We start from the raw sequence: 20,464 nt of genomic DNA, 5'->3' as shown, positions 1-20,464 counted from the left end.
TGTAGCTTACGAGCGTTCACACCTAAGCCTCTTACAGGGTCAGCTGTTTAGCTCAACATGAGCTCATGATCTAAATTTACACAATAATGAAGAAATCAGCTACAAGGGGAGACAAGCAGCAAAAACAATCAATACCAGAATTAGATTCCCTAGGCCAACCATCAGATGTTGGAATAATCAGGTGCAAGGCAGAAAGTATACACAAAACTTGAACTGAAACAAGGAAGAAGGATGTTTTCAAAGACTGGTACTATCTCTAAAACATTTTTAAAGTACATGTCATTGATAAAGCTAAATACTCAATGGTTGTGTAATACAACAGATTCATCATTGAGAAGAGTGAAATTAGGCTGTTTTGAAAACTATGGCAGTTCAGAATTTCTGCATTATTATATAAGAAGATTTCTCTAAAAAATACACATTATTTCAAAGACTTATTGGCTGTGAAATAAGTTAAGGGTATTTCAAATGGCTTGTCTGCAAGGAAAGGTGAGATGTAGGGAATCACAGAAAGTCGAGGGGAAAATAGGTCAATATATACGTTGCTATATTGTGAACTAAGCCTTTGGCCAGCCACAATGTAGAGGACCTGACCCTTAGAAACTTACAAGTAAGCTGGAATCTTTAAAAATTCAAATCTGTATAAGTAAAAAGATTTATTAAAATGAATAACCAAGTGTTTTAATTGACATCAGTATATCAAAACAATAAACCTGAGAACATAGAAAAAATATAAATAAAGATATGAGCAGAACTTAATACAATAGAAAACGTATAAAATTCAGGTGATGTAGTAAGTCCAAAGAATATTCTTTGACAAAATTAAAAGACAAACTTTGATTAAGGAAAACCAAAACATAAGTAAAGAATATACAGAAAGAACCAGGAGAATGTTATAGCAGAGAATATATGAAATGCCAGTCAATTTGAACATTTGTGTAAAGTGGACCAGTTCCTAGCTCCTAAAGTTTACCAAAACTGACACAGGAGGAAATCATTTAAGGTCATCATGTCTGCCCTTGGCATTCTCGCAATGCCCTGGACTCAGAATGCAGCATCGGTAGTCCATGGTAACCTGCGGAGAAGGGGCGGGTCTGAGGGAGGTTGGAACACTGCCCTCACAGAGGGAGTGGGTGTGGCCATCTCTGCTGTGACTGAACAAAGGGCAGGGGAGAAGGGGGCCCAGGGCAGGGCCCTCAGAGCCCGGCATGCCCAGTCGTGTGTCACAAGCATTGAGGCCCAGGACAAAGGGCGCCTTCTTTGTCTGCACAGCTGCCCAAACTCTCACCTTTCCACTCAGGCCGCCCTCTTACCTGAAGTGTGTGTGGAACCTCTCCGCGCAGTACACCTCGCTGCACAGCTAACCATAGGTCTGGGCATCATAACTTCCTGCCAGGTGACCGAAGTTCGCAGGCAGATGGGTCCCTGGGACACACGCAGAGAGGATCCTGCCCGGGCCACAGGCCGCCCACTGCCACTGCCCCAGATCGTGGGTCACAAAGCAGCCCTGTCTGAGGCTGTGCCTCTAGAGGGAGTAGTGGACCAACACTTGTAGGAAACGGGGTCCTCGCGGGCAACTCATTGGAGGGACACAAATAAATCTTTGCGGACTTTCTGATGAAACTTACGAGTGTTCACACCTAAGCCTCTTACAAAGTCAGATGTTTAGCTAAACATGAGCTCATGATCTAAATTTACACAATAATGAAGAAATCAGCTACAGGGGGAGACTATCAGCAAAAACAATCAATACCAGAATTAGATTCCCTAGGCCATCGATCAGACGTTGGAATAATCAGGTGCAAGGCAGAAAATATACATAAAACTGGAACGGCAACAAGGAACAAGGATGTTTTCAAAGACTGGTAGGATCTCTAAAACCTTTTTAAAGTACATGTCATTGATAAAGCTAAATACTCAAAGGTTGTGTAATACAACAGATTCATCACTGAGAAGAGTGAAATTATGCTGTTTTGAAAACTATGGCAGGTCAGATTTTCTGCCTAAATATATAAGAAGATTTCTCTGAAAACTACACATTATTTCAAAGAGTTATGGGCTGTGAAATAAGTTAAGATTATTTCAAAGGGTTTGTCTGCAAAGAAAGGTGAGATGTAGGAAATCACAGAAAGTCGAGGGGAAAATAGGTCAATGTATACGTTGCTATATTGTGAACTAAGCCTTTGGCCAACAACAATGTAGAGGACCTGACCCTTAGAAACTTAAAGTAAGCTGGAATCTTTAAAAATTCAAATCTCTATAAGTAAAAAGATTTATTAAAATGAATAACCAAGTGTTTTAATTGACATCAGAAGATCAAAACAATAAACCCTGAGAACATAGAAAAAAGATAAATAAAGATATGAGCAGAACTTAATACCACAGAAAACTTATAAAATTCAGTTGAGGTAGTAAGTCCAAAGAATATTCTTTGACAAGATTTAAAAGACACACTTTGATTAAAGAAAACCAAAACATAAGTAAAGAATATACAGAAAGAATCAGGACAATGTTATAGCAGAGAATATATGAAATGCCAGTAAATTTGAACATTTGTGTAAAGTGGACCATTTCCTAGCTCCTAAAGTTTACCAAAATTGACACAAGAGGAAATCATTTAAGGTCATCATGTCTGCCCTTGGCATTCTCGGAATGCCCTGGCCTCAGAATGCAGCATCTGTAGTCCATGGTAACCTGCGGAGAGGGACCGGGGCTGAGGGAGGTTGGAACACTGCCTTCACTGAGGGAGTGGGTGGGGCCATCTCTGCTGTGACTGAACAAAGGGCAGGGGAGAAGTGGGCCAACGGCAGGGCCCTCAGAGCCCGGCAGGCCCAGTCGTGTGTCACAAGCATTTAGGCCCAGGCCAAAGTGCGCCTTCTTTGTCTGCACAGCTGCCCAAACTCTCACCTTTCCACTCAGGCCGCCCTCTTACTTGAAGTGTGTGTGGAACTGGTCCGCGCAGTACACCGCGATTCAAAGCTAACCATAGGTCTGGGCATCATAGCTTCCTGCCAGGTGACCGAAGTTCGCAGGCAGATGGGTCGTGGGACACACGTGGGGAGCCTCCTGCCCAGGCCACAGGCCGCCCAAAGCCACTATCCCAGATCGGGGGCAGCAAAGCAGTCCTCTCTGAGTCCCAGCCTCTAGAGGGAGTAGTGGACCAACACTTGTAGAAAAAGGGGTCCGCGCGGGTAACTCATTGGAGGGACACAAACAAATCTTTGCGGACTTTCTGCTGTAGCTTACGAGCGTTCACACCTAAGCCTCTTACAGGGTCAGCTGTTTAGCTCAACATGAGCTCATGATCTAAATTTACACAATAATGAAGAAATCAGCTACAAGGGGAGACAAGCAGCAAAAACAATCAATACCAGAATTAGATTCCCTAGGCCAACCATCAGATGTTGGAATAATCAGGTGCAAGGCAGAAAGTATACACAAAACTTGAACTGAAACAAGGAAGAAGGATGTTTTCAAAGACTGGTACTATCTCTAAAACATTTTTAAAGTACATGTCATTGATAAAGCTAAATACTCAATGGTTGTGTAATACAACAGATTCATCATTGAGAAGAGTGAAATTAGGCTGTTTTGAAAACTATGGCAGTTCAGAATTTCTGCATTATTATATAAGAAGATTTCTCTAAAAAATACACATTATTTCAAAGACTTATTGGCTGTGAAATAAGTTAAGGGTATTTCAAATGGCTTGTCTGCAAGGAAAGGTGAGATGTAGGGAATCACAGAAAGTCGAGGGGAAAATAGGTCAATATATACGTTGCTATATTGTGAACTAAGCCTTTGGCCAGCCACAATGTAGAGGACCTGACCCTTAGAAACTTACAAGTAAGCTGGAATCTTTAAAAATTCAAATCTGTATAAGTAAAAAGATTTATTAAAATGAATAACCAAGTGTTTTAATTGACATCAGTATATCAAAACAATAAACCTGAGAACATAGAAAAAATATAAATAAAGATATGAGCAGAACTTAATACAATAGAAAACGTATAAAATTCAGGTGATGTAGTAAGTCCAAAGAATATTCTTTGACAAAATTAAAAGACAAACTTTGATTAAGGAAAACCAAAACATAAGTAAAGAATATACAGAAAGAACCAGGAGAATGTTATAGCAGAGAATATATGAAATGCCAGTCAATTTGAACATTTGTGTAAAGTGGACCAGTTCCTAGCTCCTAAAGTTTACCAAAACTGACACAGGAGGAAATCATTTAAGGTCATCATGTCTGCCCTTGGCATTCTCGCAATGCCCTGGACTCAGAATGCAGCATCGGTAGTCCATGGTAACCTGCGGAGAAGGGGCGGGTCTGAGGGAGGTTGGAACACTGCCCTCACAGAGGGAGTGGGTGTGGCCATCTCTGCTGTGACTGAACAAAGGGCAGGGGAGAAGGGGGCCCAGGGCAGGGCCCTCAGAGCCCGGCAGGCCCAGTCGTGTGTCACAAGCATTGAGGCCCAGGACAAAGGGCGCCTTCTTTGTCTGCACAGCTGCCCAAACTCTCACTTCTCCACTCAGGCCGCCCTCTTACCTGAAGTGTGTGTGGAACCTGTCCGCGCAGTACACCTCGCTGCACAGCTAACCATAGGTCTGGGCATCATAGCTTCCTGCCAGGTGACCGAAGTTCGCAGGCAGATGGGTCCCTGGGACACACGCAGAGAGGATCCTGCCCGGGCCACAGGCCGCCCACTGCCACTGCCCCAGATCGTGGGTCACAAAGCAGCCCTGTCTGAGGCCGTGCCTCTAGAGGGAGTAGTGGACCAACACTTGTAGGAAACGGGGTCCTCGCGGGCAACTCATTGGAGGGACACAAATAAATCTTTGCGGACTTTCTGATGAAACTTACGAGTGTTCACACCTAAGCCTCTTACAAAGTCAGATGTTTAGCTAAACATGAGCTCATGATCTAAATTTACACAATAATGAAGAAATCAGCTACAGGGGGAGACTATCAGCAAAAACAATCAATACCAGAATTAGATTCCCTAGGCCATCGATCAGACGTTGGAATAATCAGGTGCAAGGCAGAAAATATACATAAAACTGGAACGGAAACAAGGAACAAGGATGTTTTCAAAGACTGGTAGGATCTCTAAAACCTTTTTAAAGTACATGTCATTGATAAAGCTAAATACTCAAAGGTTGTGTAATACAACAGATTCATCACTGAGAAGAGTGAAATTATGCTGTTTTGAAAACTATGGCAGGTCAGATTTTCTGCCTAAATATATAAGAAGATTTCTCTGAAAACTACACATTATTTCAAAGAGTTATGGGCTGTGAAATAAGTTAAGATTATTTCAAAGGGTTTGTCTGCAAAGAAAGGTGAGATGTAGGAAATCACAGAAAGTCGAGGGGAAAATAGGTCAATGTATACGTTGCTATATTGTGAACTAAGCCTTTGGCCAACAACAATGTAGAGGACCTGACCCTTAGAAACTTAAAGTAAGCTGGAATCTTTAAAAATTCAAATCTCTATAAGTAAAAAGATTTATTAAAATGAATAACCAAGTGTTTTAATTGACATCAGAAGATCAAAACAATAAACCCTGAGAACATAGAAAAAAGATAAATAAAGATATGAGCAGAACTTAATACCACAGAAAACTTATAAAATTCAGTTGAGGTAGTAAGTCCAAAGAATATTCTTTGACAAGATTTAAAAGACACACTTTGATTAAAGAAAACCAAAACATAAGTAAAGAATATACAGAAAGAATCAGGACAATGTTATAGCAGAGAATATATGAAATGCCAGTAAATTTGAACATTTGTGTAAAGTGGACCATTTCCTAGCTCCTAAAGTTTACCAAAATTGACACAAGAGGAAATCATTTAAGGTCATCATGTCTGCCCTTGGCATTCTCGGAATGCCCTGGCCTCAGAATGCAGCATCTGTAGTCCATGGTAACCTGCGGAGAGGGGGCGGGGCTGAGGGAGGTTGGAACACTGCCTTCACTGAGGGAGTGGGTGGGGCCATCTCTGCTGTGACTGAACAAAGGGCAGGGGAGAAGTGGGCCAACGGCAGGGCCCTCAGAGCCCGGCAGGCCCAGTCGTGTGTCACAAGCATTTAGGCCCAGGCCAAAGTGCGCCTTCTTTGTCTGCACAGCTGCCCAAACTCTCACCTTTCCACTCAGGCCGCCCTCTTACTTGAAGTGTGTGTGGAACTGGTCCGCGCAGTACACCGCGATTCAAAGCTAACCATAGGTCTGGGCATCATAGCTTCCTGCCAGGTGACCGAAGTTCGCAGGCAGATGGGTCGTGGGACACACGTGGGGAGCCTCCTGCCCAGGCCACAGGCCGCCCAAAGCCACTATCCCAGATCGGGGGCAGCAAAGCAGTCCTCTCTGAGTCCCAGCCTCTAGAGGGAGTAGTGGACCAACACTTGTAGAAAAAGGGGTCCGCGCGGGTAACTCATTGGAGGGACACAAACAAATCTTTGCGGACTTTCTGCTGTAGCTTACGAGCGTTCACACCTAAGCCTCTTACAGGGTCAGCTGTTTAGCTCAACATGAGCTCATGATCTAAATTTACACAATAATGAAGAAATCAGCTACAGGGGGAGACAAGCAGCAAAAACAATCAATACCAGAATTAGATTCCCTAGGCCAACCATCAGATGTTGGAATAATCAGGTGCAAGGCAGAAAGTATACACAAAACTTGAACTGAAACAAGGAAGAAGGATGTTTTCAAAGACTGGTACTATCTCTAAAACATTTTTAAAGTACATGTCATTGATAAAGCTAAATACTCAATGGTTGTGTAATACAACAGATTCATCATTGAGAAGAGTGAAATTAGGCTGTTTTGAAAACTATGGCAGTTCAGAATTTCTGCATTATTATATAAGAAGATTTCTCTAAAAAATACACATTATTTCAAAGACTTATTGGCTGTGAAATAAGTTAAGGGTATTTCAAATGGCTTGTCTGCAAGGAAAGGTGAGATGTAGGGAATCACAGAAAGTCGAGGGGAAAATAGGTCAATATATACGTTGCTATATTGTGAACTAAGCCTTTGGCCAGCCACAATGTAGAGGACCTGACCCTTAGAAACTTACAAGTAAGCTGGAATCTTTAAAAATTCAAATCTGTATAAGTAAAAAGATTTATTAAAATGAATAACCAAGTGTTTTAATTGACATCAGTATATCAAAACAATAAACCTGAGAACATAGAAAAAATATAAATAAAGATATGAGCAGAACTTAATACAATAGAAAACGTATAAAATTCAGGTGATGTAGTAAGTCCAAAGAATATTCTTTGACAAAATTAAAAGACAAACTTTGATTAAGGAAAACCAAAACATAAGTAAAGAATATACAGAAAGAACCAGGAGAATGTTATAGCAGAGAATATATGAAATGCCAGTCAATTTGAACATTTGTGTAAAGTGGACCAGTTCCTAGCTCCTAAAGTTTACCAAAACTGACACAGGAGGAAATCATTTAAGGTCATCATGTCTGCCCTTGGCATTCTCGCAATGCCCTGGACTCAGAATGCAGCATCTGTAGTCCATGGTAACCTGCGGAGAAGGGGCGGGTCTGAGGGAGGTTGGAACACTGCCTTCACTGAGGGAGTGGGTGGGGCCATCTCTGCTGTGACTGAACAAAGGGCAGGGGAGAAGTGGGCCAACGGCAGGGCCCTCAGAGCCCGGCAGGACCAGTCGTGTGTCACAAGCATTGAGGCCCAGGCCAAAGTGCGCCTTCTTTGTCTGCACAGCTGCCCAAACTCTCACCTTTCCACTCAGGCCGCCCTCTTACTTGAAGTGTGTGTGGAACCTGTCCGCGCAGTACACCTCGCTGCACAGCTAACCATAGGTCTGGGCATCATAGCTTCCTGCCAGGTGACCGAAGTTCGCAGGCAGATGGGTCCCTGGGACACACGCAGAGAGGATCCTGCCCGGGCCACAGGCCGCCCAAAGCCACTATCCCAGATCGGGGGCAGCAAAGCAGTCCTCTCTGAGTCCCAGCCTCTAGAGGGAGTAGTGGACCAACACTTGTAGAAAAAGGGGTCCGCGCGGGTAACTCATTGGAGGGACACAAACAAATCTTTGCGGACTTTCTGCTGTAGCTTACGAGCGTTCACACCTAAGCCTCTTACAGGGTCAGCTGTTTAGCTCAACATGAGCTCATGATCTAAATTTACACAATAATGAAGAAATCAGCTACAAGGGGAGACAAGCAGCAAAAACAATCAATACCAGAATTAGATTCCCTAGGCCAACCATCAGATGTTGGAATAATCAGGTGCAAGGCAGAAAGTATACACAAAACTTGAACTGAAACAAGGAAGAAGGATGTTTTCAAAGACTGGTACTATCTCTAAAACATTTTTAAAGTACATGTCATTGATAAAGCTAAATACTCAATGGTTGTGTAATACAACAGATTCATCATTGAGAAGAGTGAAATTAGGCTGTTTTGAAAACTATGGCAGTTCAGAATTTCTGCATTATTATATAAGAAGATTTCTCTAAAAAATACACATTATTTCAAAGACTTATTGGCTGTGAAATAAGTTAAGGGTATTTCAAATGGCTTGTCTGCAAGGAAAGGTGAGATGTAGGGAATCACAGAAAGTCGAGGGGAAAATAGGTCAATATATACGTTGCTATATTGTGAACTAAGCCTTTGGCCAGCCACAATGTAGAGGACCTGACCCTTAGAAACTTACAAGTAAGCTGGAATCTTTAAAAATTCAAATCTGTATAAGTAAAAAGATTTATTAAAATGAATAACCAAGTGTTTTAATTGACATCAGTATATCAAAACAATAAACCTGAGAACATAGAAAAAATATAAATAAAGATATGAGCAGAACTTAATACAATAGAAAACGTATAAAATTCAGGTGATGTAGTAAGTCCAAAGAATATTCTTTGACAAAATTAAAAGACAAACTTTGATTAAGGAAAACCAAAACATAAGTAAAGAATATACAGAAAGAACCAGGAGAATGTTATAGCAGAGAATATATGAAATGCCAGTCAATTTGAACATTTGTGTAAAGTGGACCAGTTCCTAGCTCCTAAAGTTTACCAAAACTGACACAGGAGGAAATCATTTAAGGTCATCATGTCTGCCCTTGGCATTCTCGCAATGCCCTGGACTCAGAATGCAGCATCGGTAGTCCATGGTAACCTGCGGAGAAGGGGCGGGTCTGAGGGAGGTTGGAACACTGCCCTCACAGAGGGAGTGGGTGTGGCCATCTCTGCTGTGACTGAACAAAGGGCAGGGGAGAAGGGGGCCCAGGGCAGGGCCCTCAGAGCCCGGCAGGCCCAGTCGTGTGTCACAAGCATTGAGGCCCAGGACAAAGGGCGCCTTCTTTGTCTGCACAGCTGCCCAAACTCTCACCTTTCCACTCAGGCCGCCCTCTTACCTGAAGTGTGTGTGGAACCTCTCCGCGCAGTACACCTCGCTGCACAGCTAACCATAGGTCTGGGCATCATAGCTTCCTGCCAGGTGACCGAAGTTCGCAGGCAGATGGGTCCCTGGGACACACGCAGAGAGGATCCTGCCCGGGCCACAGGCCGCCCACTGCCACTGCCCCAGATCGTGGGTCACAAAGCAGCCCTGTCTGAGGCCGTGCCTCTAGAGGGAGTAGTGGACCAACACTTGTAGGAAACGGGGTCCTCGCGGGCAACTCATTGGAGGGACACAAATAAATCTTTGCGGACTTTCTGATGAAACTTACGAGTGTTCACACCTAAGCCTCTTACAAAGTCAGATGTTTAGCTAAACATGAGCTCATGATCTAAATTTACACAATAATGAAGAAATCAGCTACAGGGGGAGACTATCAGCAAAAACAATCAATACCAGAATTAGATTCCCTAGGCCATCGATCAGACGTTGGAATAATCAGGTGCAAGGCAGAAAATATACATAAAACTGGAACGGAAACAAGGAACAAGGATGTTTTCAAAGACTGGTAGGATCTCTAAAACCTTTTTAAAGTACATGTCATTGATAAAGCTAAATACTCAAAGGTTGTGTAATACAACAGATTCATCACTGAGAAGAGTGAAATTATGCTGTTTTGAAAACTATGGCAGGTCAGATTTTCTGCCTAAATATATAAGAAGATTTCTCTGAAAACTACACATTATTTCAAAGAGTTATGGGCTGTGAAATAAGTTAAGATTATTTCAAAGGGTTTGTCTGCAAAGAAAGGTGAGATGTAGGAAATCACAGAAAGTCGAGGGGAAAATAGGTCAATGTATACGTTGCTATATTGTGAACTAAGCCTTTGGCCAACAACAATGTAGAGGACCTGACCCTTAGAAACTTAAAGTAAGCTGGAATCTTTAAAAATTCAAATCTCTATAAGTAAAAAGATTTATTAAAATGAATAACCAAGTGTTTTAATTGACATCAGAAGATCAAAACAATAAACCCTGAGAACATAGAAAAAAGATAAATAAAGATATGAGCAGAACTTAATACCACAGAAAACTTATAAAATTCAGTTGAGGTAGTAAGTCCAAAGAATATTCTTTGACAAGATTTAAAAGACACACTTTGATTAAAGAAAACCAAAACATAAGTAAAGAATATACAGAAAGAATCAGGACAATGTTATAGCAGAGAATATATGAAATGCCAGTAAATTTGAACATTTGTGTAAAGTGGACCATTTCCTAGCTCCTAAAGTTTACCAAAATTGACACAAGAGGAAATCATTTAAGGTCATCATGTCTGCCCTTGGCATTCTCGGAATGCCCTGGCCTCAGAATGCAGCATCTGTAGTCCATGGTAACCTGCGGAGAGGGACCGGGGCTGAGGGAGGTTGGAACACTGCCTTCACTGAGGGAGTGGGTGGGGCCATCTCTGCTGTGACTGAACAAAGGGCAGGGGAGAAGTGGGCCAACGGCAGGGCCCTCAGAGCCCGGCAGGCCCAGTCGTGTGTCACAAGCATTTAGGCCCAGGCCAAAGTGCGCCTTCTTTGTCTGCACAGCTGCCCAAACTCTCACCTTTCCACTCAGGCCGCCCTCTTACTTGAAGTGTGTGTGGAACTGGTCCGCGCAGTACACCGCGATTCAAAGCTAACCATAGGTCTGGGCATCATAGCTTCCTGCCAGGTGACCGAAGTTCGCAGGCAGATGGGTCGTGGGACACACGTGGGGAGCCTCCTGCCCAGGCCACAGGCCGCCCAAAGCCACTATCCCAGATCGGGGGCAGCAAAGCAGTCCTCTCTGAGTCCCAGCCTCTAGAGGGAGTAGTGGACCAACACTTGTAGAAAAAGGGGTCCGCGCGGGTAACTCATTGGAGGGACACAAACAAATCTTTGCGGACTTTCTGCTGTAGCTTACGAGCGTTCACACCTAAGCCTCTTACAGGGTCAGCTGTTTAGCTCAACATGAGCTCATGATCTAAATTTACACAATAATGAAGAAATCAGCTACAAGGGGAGACAAGCAGCAAAAACAATCAATACCAGAATTAGATTCCCTAGGCCAACCATCAGATGTTGGAATAATCAGGTGCAAGGCAGAAAGTATACACAAAACTTGAACTGAAACAAGGAAGAAGGATGTTTTCAAAGACTGGTACTATCTCTAAAACATTTTTAAAGTACATGTCATTGATAAAGCTAAATACTCAATGGTTGTGTAATACAACAGATTCATCATTGAGAAGAGTGAAATTAGGCTGTTTTGAAAACTATGGCAGTTCAGAATTTCTGCATTATTATATAAGAAGATTTCTCTAAAAAATACACATTATTTCAAAGACTTATTGGCTGTGAAATAAGTTAAGGGTATTTCAAATGGCTTGTCTGCAAGGAAAGGTGAGATGTAGGGAATCACAGAAAGTCGAGGGGAAAATAGGTCAATATATACGTTGCTATATTGTGAACTAAGCCTTTGGCCAGCCACAATGTAGAGGACCTGACCCTTAGAAACTTACAAGTAAGCTGGAATCTTTAAAAATTCAAATCTGTATAAGTAAAAAGATTTATTAAAATGAATAACCAAGTGTTTTAATTGACATCAGTATATCAAAACAATAAACCTGAGAACATAGAAAAAATATAAATAAAGATATGAGCAGAACTTAATACAATAGAAAACGTATAAAATTCAGGTGATGTAGTAAGTCCAAAGAATATTCTTTGACAAAATTAAAAGACAAACTTTGATTAAGGAAAACCAAAACATAAGTAAAGAATATACAGAAAGAACCAGGAGAATGTTATAGCAGAGAATATATGAAATGCCAGTCAATTTGAACATTTGTGTAAAGTGGACCAGTTCCTAGCTCCTAAAGTTTACCAAAACTGACACAGGAGGAAATCATTTAAGGTCATCATGTCTGCCCTTGGCATTCTCGCAATGCCCTGGACTCAGAATGCAGCATCGGTAGTCCATGGTAACCTGCGGAGAAGGGGCGGGTCTGAGGGAGGTTGGAACACTGCCCTCACAGAGGGAGTGGGTGTGGCCATCTCTGCTGTGACTGAACAAAGGGCAGGGGAGAAGGGGGCCCAGGGCAGGGCCCTCAGAGCCCGGCAGGCCCAGTCGTGTGTCACAAGCATTGAGGCCCAGGACAAAGGGCGCCTTCTTTGTCTGCACAGCTGCCCAAACTCTCACTTCTCCACTCAGGCCGCCCTCTTACCTGAAGTGTGTGTGGAACCTGTCCGCGCAGTACACCTCGCTGCACAGCTAACCATAGGTCTGGGCATCATAGCTTCCTGCCAGGTGACCGAAGTTCGCAGGCAGATGGGTCCCTGGGACACACGCAGAGAGGATCCTGCCCGGGCCACAGGCCGCCCACTGTCACTGCCCCAGATCGTGGGTCACAAAGCAGCCCTGTCTGAGGCCCTGCCTCTAGAGGGAGTAGTGGACCAACACTTGTAGGAAACGGGGTCCTCGCGGGCAACTCATTGGAGGGACACAAATAAATCTTTGCGGACTTTCTGATGAAACTTACGAGTGTTCACACCTAAGCCTCTTACAAAGTCAGATGTTTAGCTAAACATGAGCTCATGATCTAAATTTACACAATAATGAAGAAATCAGCTACAGGGGGAGACTATCAGCAAAAACAATCAATACCAGAATTAGATTCCCTAGGCCATCGATCAGACGTTGGAATAATCAGGTGCAAGGCAGAAAATATACATAAAACTGGAACGGAAACAAGGAACAAGGATGTTTTCAAAGACTGGTAGGATCTCTAAAACCTTTTTAAAGTACATGTCATTGATAAAGCTAAATACTCAAAGGTTGTGTAATACAACAGATTCATCACTGAGAAGAGTGAAATTATGCTGTTTTGAAAACTATGGCAGGTCAGATTTTCTGCCTAAATATATAAGAAGATTTCTCTGAAAACTACACATTATTTCAAAGAGTTATGGGCTGTGAAATAAGTTAAGATTATTTCAAAGGGTTTGTCTGCAAAGAAAGGTGAGATGTAGGAAATCACAGAAAGTCGAGGGGAAAATAGGTCAATGTATACGTTGCTATATTGTGAACTAAGCCTTTGGCCAACAACAATGTAGAGGACCTGACCCTTAGAAACTTAAAGTAAGCTGGAATCTTTAAAAATTCAAATCTCTATAAGTAAAAAGATTTATTAAAATGAATAACCAAGTGTTTTAATTGACATCAGAAGATCAAAACAATAAACCCTGAGAACATAGAAAAAAGATAAATAAAGATATGAGCAGAACTTAATACCACAGAAAACTTATAAAATTCAGTTGAGGTAGTAAGTCCAAAGAATATTCTTTGACAAGATTTAAAAGACACACTTTGATTAAAGAAAACCAAAACATAAGTAAAGAATATACAGAAAGAATCAGGACAATGTTATAGCAGAGAATATATGAAATGCCAGTAAATTTGAACATTTGTGTAAAGTGGACCATTTCCTAGCTCCTAAAGTTTACCAAAATTGACACAAGAGGAAATCATTTAAGGTCATCATGTCTGCCCTTGGCATTCTCGGAATGCCCTGGCCTCAGAATGCAGCATCTGTAGTCCATGGTAACCTGCGGAGAGGGACCGGGGCTGAGGGAGGTTGGAACACTGCCTTCACTGAGGGAGTGGGTGGGGCCATCTCTGCTGTGACTGAACAAAGGGCAGGGGAGAAGTGGGCCAACGGCAGGGCCCTCAGAGCCCGGCAGGCCCAGTCGTGTGTCACAAGCATTTAGGCCCAGGCCAAAGTGCGCCTTCTTTGTCTGCACAGCTGCCCAAACTCTCACCTTTCCACTCAGGCCGCCCTCTTACTTGAAGTGTGTGTGGAACTGGTCCGCGCAGTACACCGCGATTCAAAGCTAACCATAGGTCTGGGCATCATAGCTTCCTGCCAGGTGACCGAAGTTCGCAGGCAGATGGGTCGTGGGACACACGTGGGGAGCCTCCTGCCCAGGCCACAGGCCGCCCAAAGCCACTATCCCAGATCGGGGGCAGCAAAGCAGTCCTCTCTGAGTCCCAGCCTCTAGAGGGAGTAGTGGACCAACACTTGTAGAAAAAGGGGTCCGCGCGGGTAACTCATTGGAGGGACACAAACAAATCTTTGTGGACTTTCTGCTGTAGCTTACGAGCGTTCACACCTAAGCCTCTTACAGGGTCAGCTGTTTAGCTCAACATGAGCTCATGATCTAAATTTACACAATAATGAAGAAATCAGCTACAGGGGGAGACAAGCAGCAAAAACAATCAATACCAGAATTAGATTCCCTAGGCCAACCATCAGATGTTGGAATAATCAGGTGCAAGGCAGAAAGTATACACAAAACTTGAACTGAAACAAGGAAGAAGGATGTTTTCAAAGACTGGTACTATCTCTAAAACATTTTTAAAGTACATGTCATTGATAAAGCTAAATACTCAATGGTTGTGTAATACAACAGATTCATCATTGAGAAGAGTGAAATTAGGCTGTTTTGAAAACTATGGCAGTTCAGAATTTCTGCATTATTATATAAGAAGATTTCTCTAAAAAATACACATTATTTCAAAGACTTATTGGCTGTGAAATAAGTTAAGGGTATTTCAAATGGCTTGTCTGCAAGGAAAGGTGAGATGTAGGGAATCACAGAAAGTCGAGGGGAAAATAGGTCAATATATACGTTGCTATATTGTGAACTAAGCCTTTGGCCAGCCACAATGTAGAGGACCTGACCCTTAGAAACTTACAAGTAAGCTGGAATCTTTAAAAATTCAAATCTGTATAAGTAAAAAGATTTATTAAAATGAATAACCAAGTGTTTTAATTGACATCAGTATATCAAAACAATAAACCTGAGAACATAGAAAAAATATAAATAAAGATATGAGCAGAACTTAATACAATAGAAAACGTATAAAATTCAGGTGATGTAGTAAGTCCAAAGAATATTCTTTGACAAAATTAAAAGACAAACTTTGATTAAGGAAAACCAAAACATAAGTAAAGAATATACAGAAAGAACCAGGAGAATGTTATAGCAGAGAATATATGAAATGCCAGTCAATTTGAACATTTGTGTAAAGTGGACCAGTTCCTAGCTCCTAAAGTTTACCAAAACTGACACAGGAGGAAATCATTTAAGGTCATCATGTCTGCCCTTGGCATTCTCGCAATGCCCTGGACTCAGAATGCAGCATCGGTAGTCCATGGTAACCTGCGGAGAAGGGGCGGGTGTGAGGGAGGTTGGAACACTGCCCTCACAGAGGGAGTGGGTGTGGCCATCTCTGCTGTGACTGAACAAAGGGCAGGGGAGAAGGGGGCCCAGGGCAGGGCCCTCAGAGCCCGGCAGGCCCAGTCGTGTGTCACAAGCATTTAGGCCCAGGACAAAGGGCGCCTTCTTTGTCTGCACAGCTGCCCAAACTCTCACCTTTCCACTCAGGCCGCCCTCTTACCTGAAGTGTTTGTGGAACCTGTCCGCGCAGTACACCTCGCTGCACAGCTAACCATAGGTCTGGGCATCATAGCTTCCTGCCAGGTGACCGAAGTTCGCAGGCAGATGGGTCCCTGGGACACACGCAGAGAGGATCCTGCCCGGGCCACAGGCCGCCCACTGCCACTGCCCCAGATCGTGGGTCACAAAGCAGCCCTGTCTGAGGCCGTGCCTCTAGAGGGAGTAGTGGACCAACACTTGTAGGAAACGGGGTCCTCGCGGGCAACTCATTGGAGGGACACAAATAAATCTTTGCGGACTTTCTGATGAAACTTACGAGTGTTCACACCTAAGCCTCTTACAAAGTCAGATGTTTAGCTAAACATGAGCTCATGATCTAAATTTACACAATAATGAAGAAATCAGCTACAGGGGGAGACTATCAGCAAAAACAATCAATACCAGAATTAGATTCCCTAGGCCATCGATCAGACGTTGGAATAATCAGGTGCAAGGCAGAAAATATACATAAAACTGGAACGGAAACAAGGAACAAGGATGTTTTCAAAGACTGGTAGGATCTCTAAAACCTTTTTAAAGTACATGTCATTGATAAAGCTAAATACTCAAAGGTTGTGTAATACAACAGATTCATCACTGAGAAGAGTGAAATTATGCTGTTTTGAAAACTATGGCAGGTCAGATTTTCTGCCTAAATATATAAGAAGATTTCTCTGAAAACTACACATTATTTCAAAGAGTTATGGGCTGTGAAATAAGTTAAGATTATTTCAAAGGGTTTGTCTGCAAAGAAAGGTGAGATGTAGGAAATCACAGAAAGTCGAGGGGAAAATAGGTCAATGTATACGTTGCTATATTGTGAACTAAGCCTTTGGCCAACAACAATGTAGAGGACCTGACCCTTAGAAACTTAAAGTAAGCTGGAATCTTTAAAAATTCAAATCTCTATAAGTAAAAAGATTTATTAAAATGAATAACCAAGTGTTTTAATTGACATCAGAAGATCAAAACAATAAACCCTGAGAACATAGAAAAAAGATAAATAAAGATATGAGCAGAACTTAATACCACAGAAAACTTATAAAATTCAGTTGAGGTAGTAAGTCCAAAGAATATTCTTTGACAAGATTTAAAAGACACACTTTGATTAAAGAAAACCAAAACATAAGTAAAGAATATACAGAAAGAATCAGGACAATGTTATAGCAGAGAATATATGAAATGCCAGTAAATTTGAACATTTGTGTAAAGTGGACCATTTCCTAGCTCCTAAAGTTTACCAAAATTGACACAAGAGGAAATCATTTAAGGTCATCATGTCTGCCCTTGGCATTCTCGGAATGCCCTGGCCTCAGAATGCAGCATCTGTAGTCCATGGTAACCTGCGGAGAGGGACCGGGGCTGAGGGAGGTTGGAACACTGCCTTCACTGAGGGAGTGGGTGGGGCCATCTCTGCTGTGACTGAACAAAGGGCAGGGGAGAAGTGGGCCAATGGCAGGGCCCTCAGAGCCCGGCAGGCCCAGTCGTGTGTCACAAGCATTTAGGCCCAGGCCAAAGTGCGCCTTCTTTGTCTGCACAGCTGCCCAAACTCTCACCTTTCCACTCAGGCCGCCCTCTTACTTGAAGTGTGTGTGGAACTGGTCCGCGCAGTACACCGCGATTCAAAGCTAACCATAGGTCTGGGCATCATAGCTTCCTGCCAGGTGACCGAAGTTCGCAGGCAGATGGGTCGTGGGACACACGTGGGGAGCCTCCTGCCCAGGCCACAGGCCGCCCAAAGCCACTATCCCAGATCGGGGGCAGCAAAGCAGTCCTCTCTGAGTCCCAGCCTCTAGAGGGAGTAGTGGACCAACACTTGTAGAAAAAGGGGTCCGCGCGGGTAACTCATTGGAGGGACACAAACAAATCTTTGCGGACTTTCTGCTGTAGCTTACGAGCGTTCACACCTAAGCCTCTTACAGGGTCAGCTGTTTAGCTCAACATGAGCTCATGATCTAAATTTACACAATAATGAAGAAATCAGCTACAAGGGGAGACAAGCAGCAAAAACAATCAATACCAGAATTAGATTCCCTAGGCCAACCATCAGATGTTGGAATAATCAGGTGCAAGGCAGAAAGTATACACAAAACTTGAACTGAAACAAGGAAGAAGGATGTTTTCAAAGACTGGTACTATCTCTAAAACATTTTTAAAGTACATGTCATTGATAAAGCTAAATACTCAATGGTTGTGTAATACAACAGATTCATCATTGAGAAGAGTGAAATTAGGCTGTTTTGAAAACTATGGCAGTTCAGAATTTCTGCATTATTATATAAGAAGATTTCTCTAAAAAATACACATTATTTCAAAGACTTATTGGCTGTGAAATAAGTTAAGGGTATTTCAAATGGCTTGTCTGCAAGGAAAGGTGAGATGTAGGGAATCACAGAAAGTCGAGGGGAAAATAGGTCAATATATACGTTGCTATATTGTGAACTAAGCCTTTGGCCAGCCACAATGTAGAGGACCTGACCCTTAGAAACTTACAAGTAAGCTGGAATCTTTAAAAATTCAAATCTGTATAAGTAAAAAGATTTATTAAAATGAATAACCAAGTGTTTTAATTGACATCAGTATATCAAAACAATAAACCTGAGAACATAGAAAAAATATAAATAAAGATATGAGCAGAACTTAATACAATAGAAAACGTATAAAATTCAGGTGATGTAGTAAGTCCAAAGAATATTCTTTGACAAAATTAAAAGACAAACTTTGATTAAGGAAAACCAAAACATAAGTAAAGAATATACAGAAAGAACCAGGAGAATGTTATAGCAGAGAATATATGAAATGCCAGTCAATTTGAACATTTGTGTAAAGTGGACCAGTTCCTAGCTCCTAAAGTTTACCAAAACTGACACAGGAGGAAATCATTTAAGGTCATCATGTCTGCCCTTGGCATTCTCGCAATGCCCTGGACTCAGAATGCAGCATCGGTAGTCCATGGTAACCTGCGGAGAAGGGGCGGGTCTGAGGGAGGTTGGAACACTGCCCTCACAGAGGGAGTGGGTGTGGCCATCTCTGCTGTGACTGAACAAAGGGCAGGGGAGAAGGGGGCCCAGGGCAGGGCCCTCAGAGCCCGGCAGGCCCAGTCGTGTGTCACAAGCATTGAGGCCCAGGACAAAGGGCGCCTTCTTTGTCTGCACAGCGGCCCAAACTCTCACCTTTCCACTCAGGCCGCCCTCTTACCTGAAGTGTGTGTGGAACCTGTCCGCGCAGTACACCTCGCTGCACAGCTAACCATAGGTCTGGGCATCATAGCTTCCTGCCAGGTGACCGAAGTTCGCAGGCAGATGGGTCCCAGGGACACACGCAGAGAGGATCCTGCCCGGGCCACAGGCCGCCCACTGCCACTGCCCCAGATCGTGGGTCACAAAGCAGCCCTGTCTGAGGCCGTGCCTCTAGAGGGAGTAGTGGACCAACACTTGTAGGAAACGGGGTCCTCGCGGGCAACTCATTGGAGGGACACAAATAAATCTTTGCGGACTTTCTGATGAAACTTACGAGTGTTCACACCTAAGCCTCTTACAAAGTCAGATGTTTAGCTAAACATGAGCTCATGATCTAAATTTACACAATAATGAAGAAATCAGCTACAGGGGGAGACTATCAGCAAAAACAATCAATACCAGAATTAGATTCCCTAGGCCATCGATCGGACGTTGGAATAATCAGGTGCAAGGCAGAAAATATACATAAAACTGGAACGGAAACAAGGAACAAGGATGTTTTCAAAGACTGGTAGGATCTCTAAAACCTTTTTAAAGTACATGTCATTGATAAAGCTAAATACTCAAAGGTTGTGTAATACAACAGATTCATCACTGAGAAGAGTGAAATTATGCTGTTTTGAAAACTATGGCAGGTCAGATTTTCTGCCTAAATATATAAGAAGATTTCTCTGAAAACTACACATTATTTCAAAGAGTTATGGGCTGTGAAATAAGTTAAGATTATTTCAAAGGGTTTGTCTGCAAAGAAAGGTGAGATGTAGGAAATCACAGAAAGTCGAGGGGAAAATAGGTCAATGTATACGTTGCTATATTGTGAACTAAGCCTTTGGCCAACAACAATGTAGAGGACCTGACCCTTAGAAACTTAAAGTAAGCTGGAATCTTTAAAAATTCAAATCTCTATAAGTAAAAAGATTTATTAAAATGAATAACCAAGTGTTTTAATTGACATCAGAAGATCAAAACAATAAACCCTGAGAACATAGAAAAAAGATAAATAAAGATATGAGCAGAACTTAATACCACAGAAAACTTATAAAATTCAGTTGAGGTAGTAAGTCCAAAGAATATTCTTTGACAAGATTTAAAAGACACACTTTGATTAAAGAAAACCAAAACATAAGTAAAGAATATACAGAAAGAATCAGGACAATGTTATAGCAGAGAATATATGAAATGCCAGTAAATTTGAACATTTGTGTAAAGTGGACCATTTCCTAGCTCCTAAAGTTTACCAAAATTGACACAAGAGGAAATCATTTAAGGTCATCATGTCTGCCCTTGGCATTCTCGGAATGCCCTGGCCTCA

The sequence above is a fragment of the Mesoplodon bidens genome, assembly GCF_964165515.1.
Source record: "Mesoplodon bidens genome assembly, chromosome: Y".
Lineage (NCBI taxonomy): Eukaryota > Metazoa > Chordata > Mammalia > Artiodactyla > Ziphiidae > Mesoplodon > Mesoplodon bidens.
The sequence above is the reverse complement of the archived record's forward strand: the minus strand, read 5'-3'. Positions refer to the sequence as shown.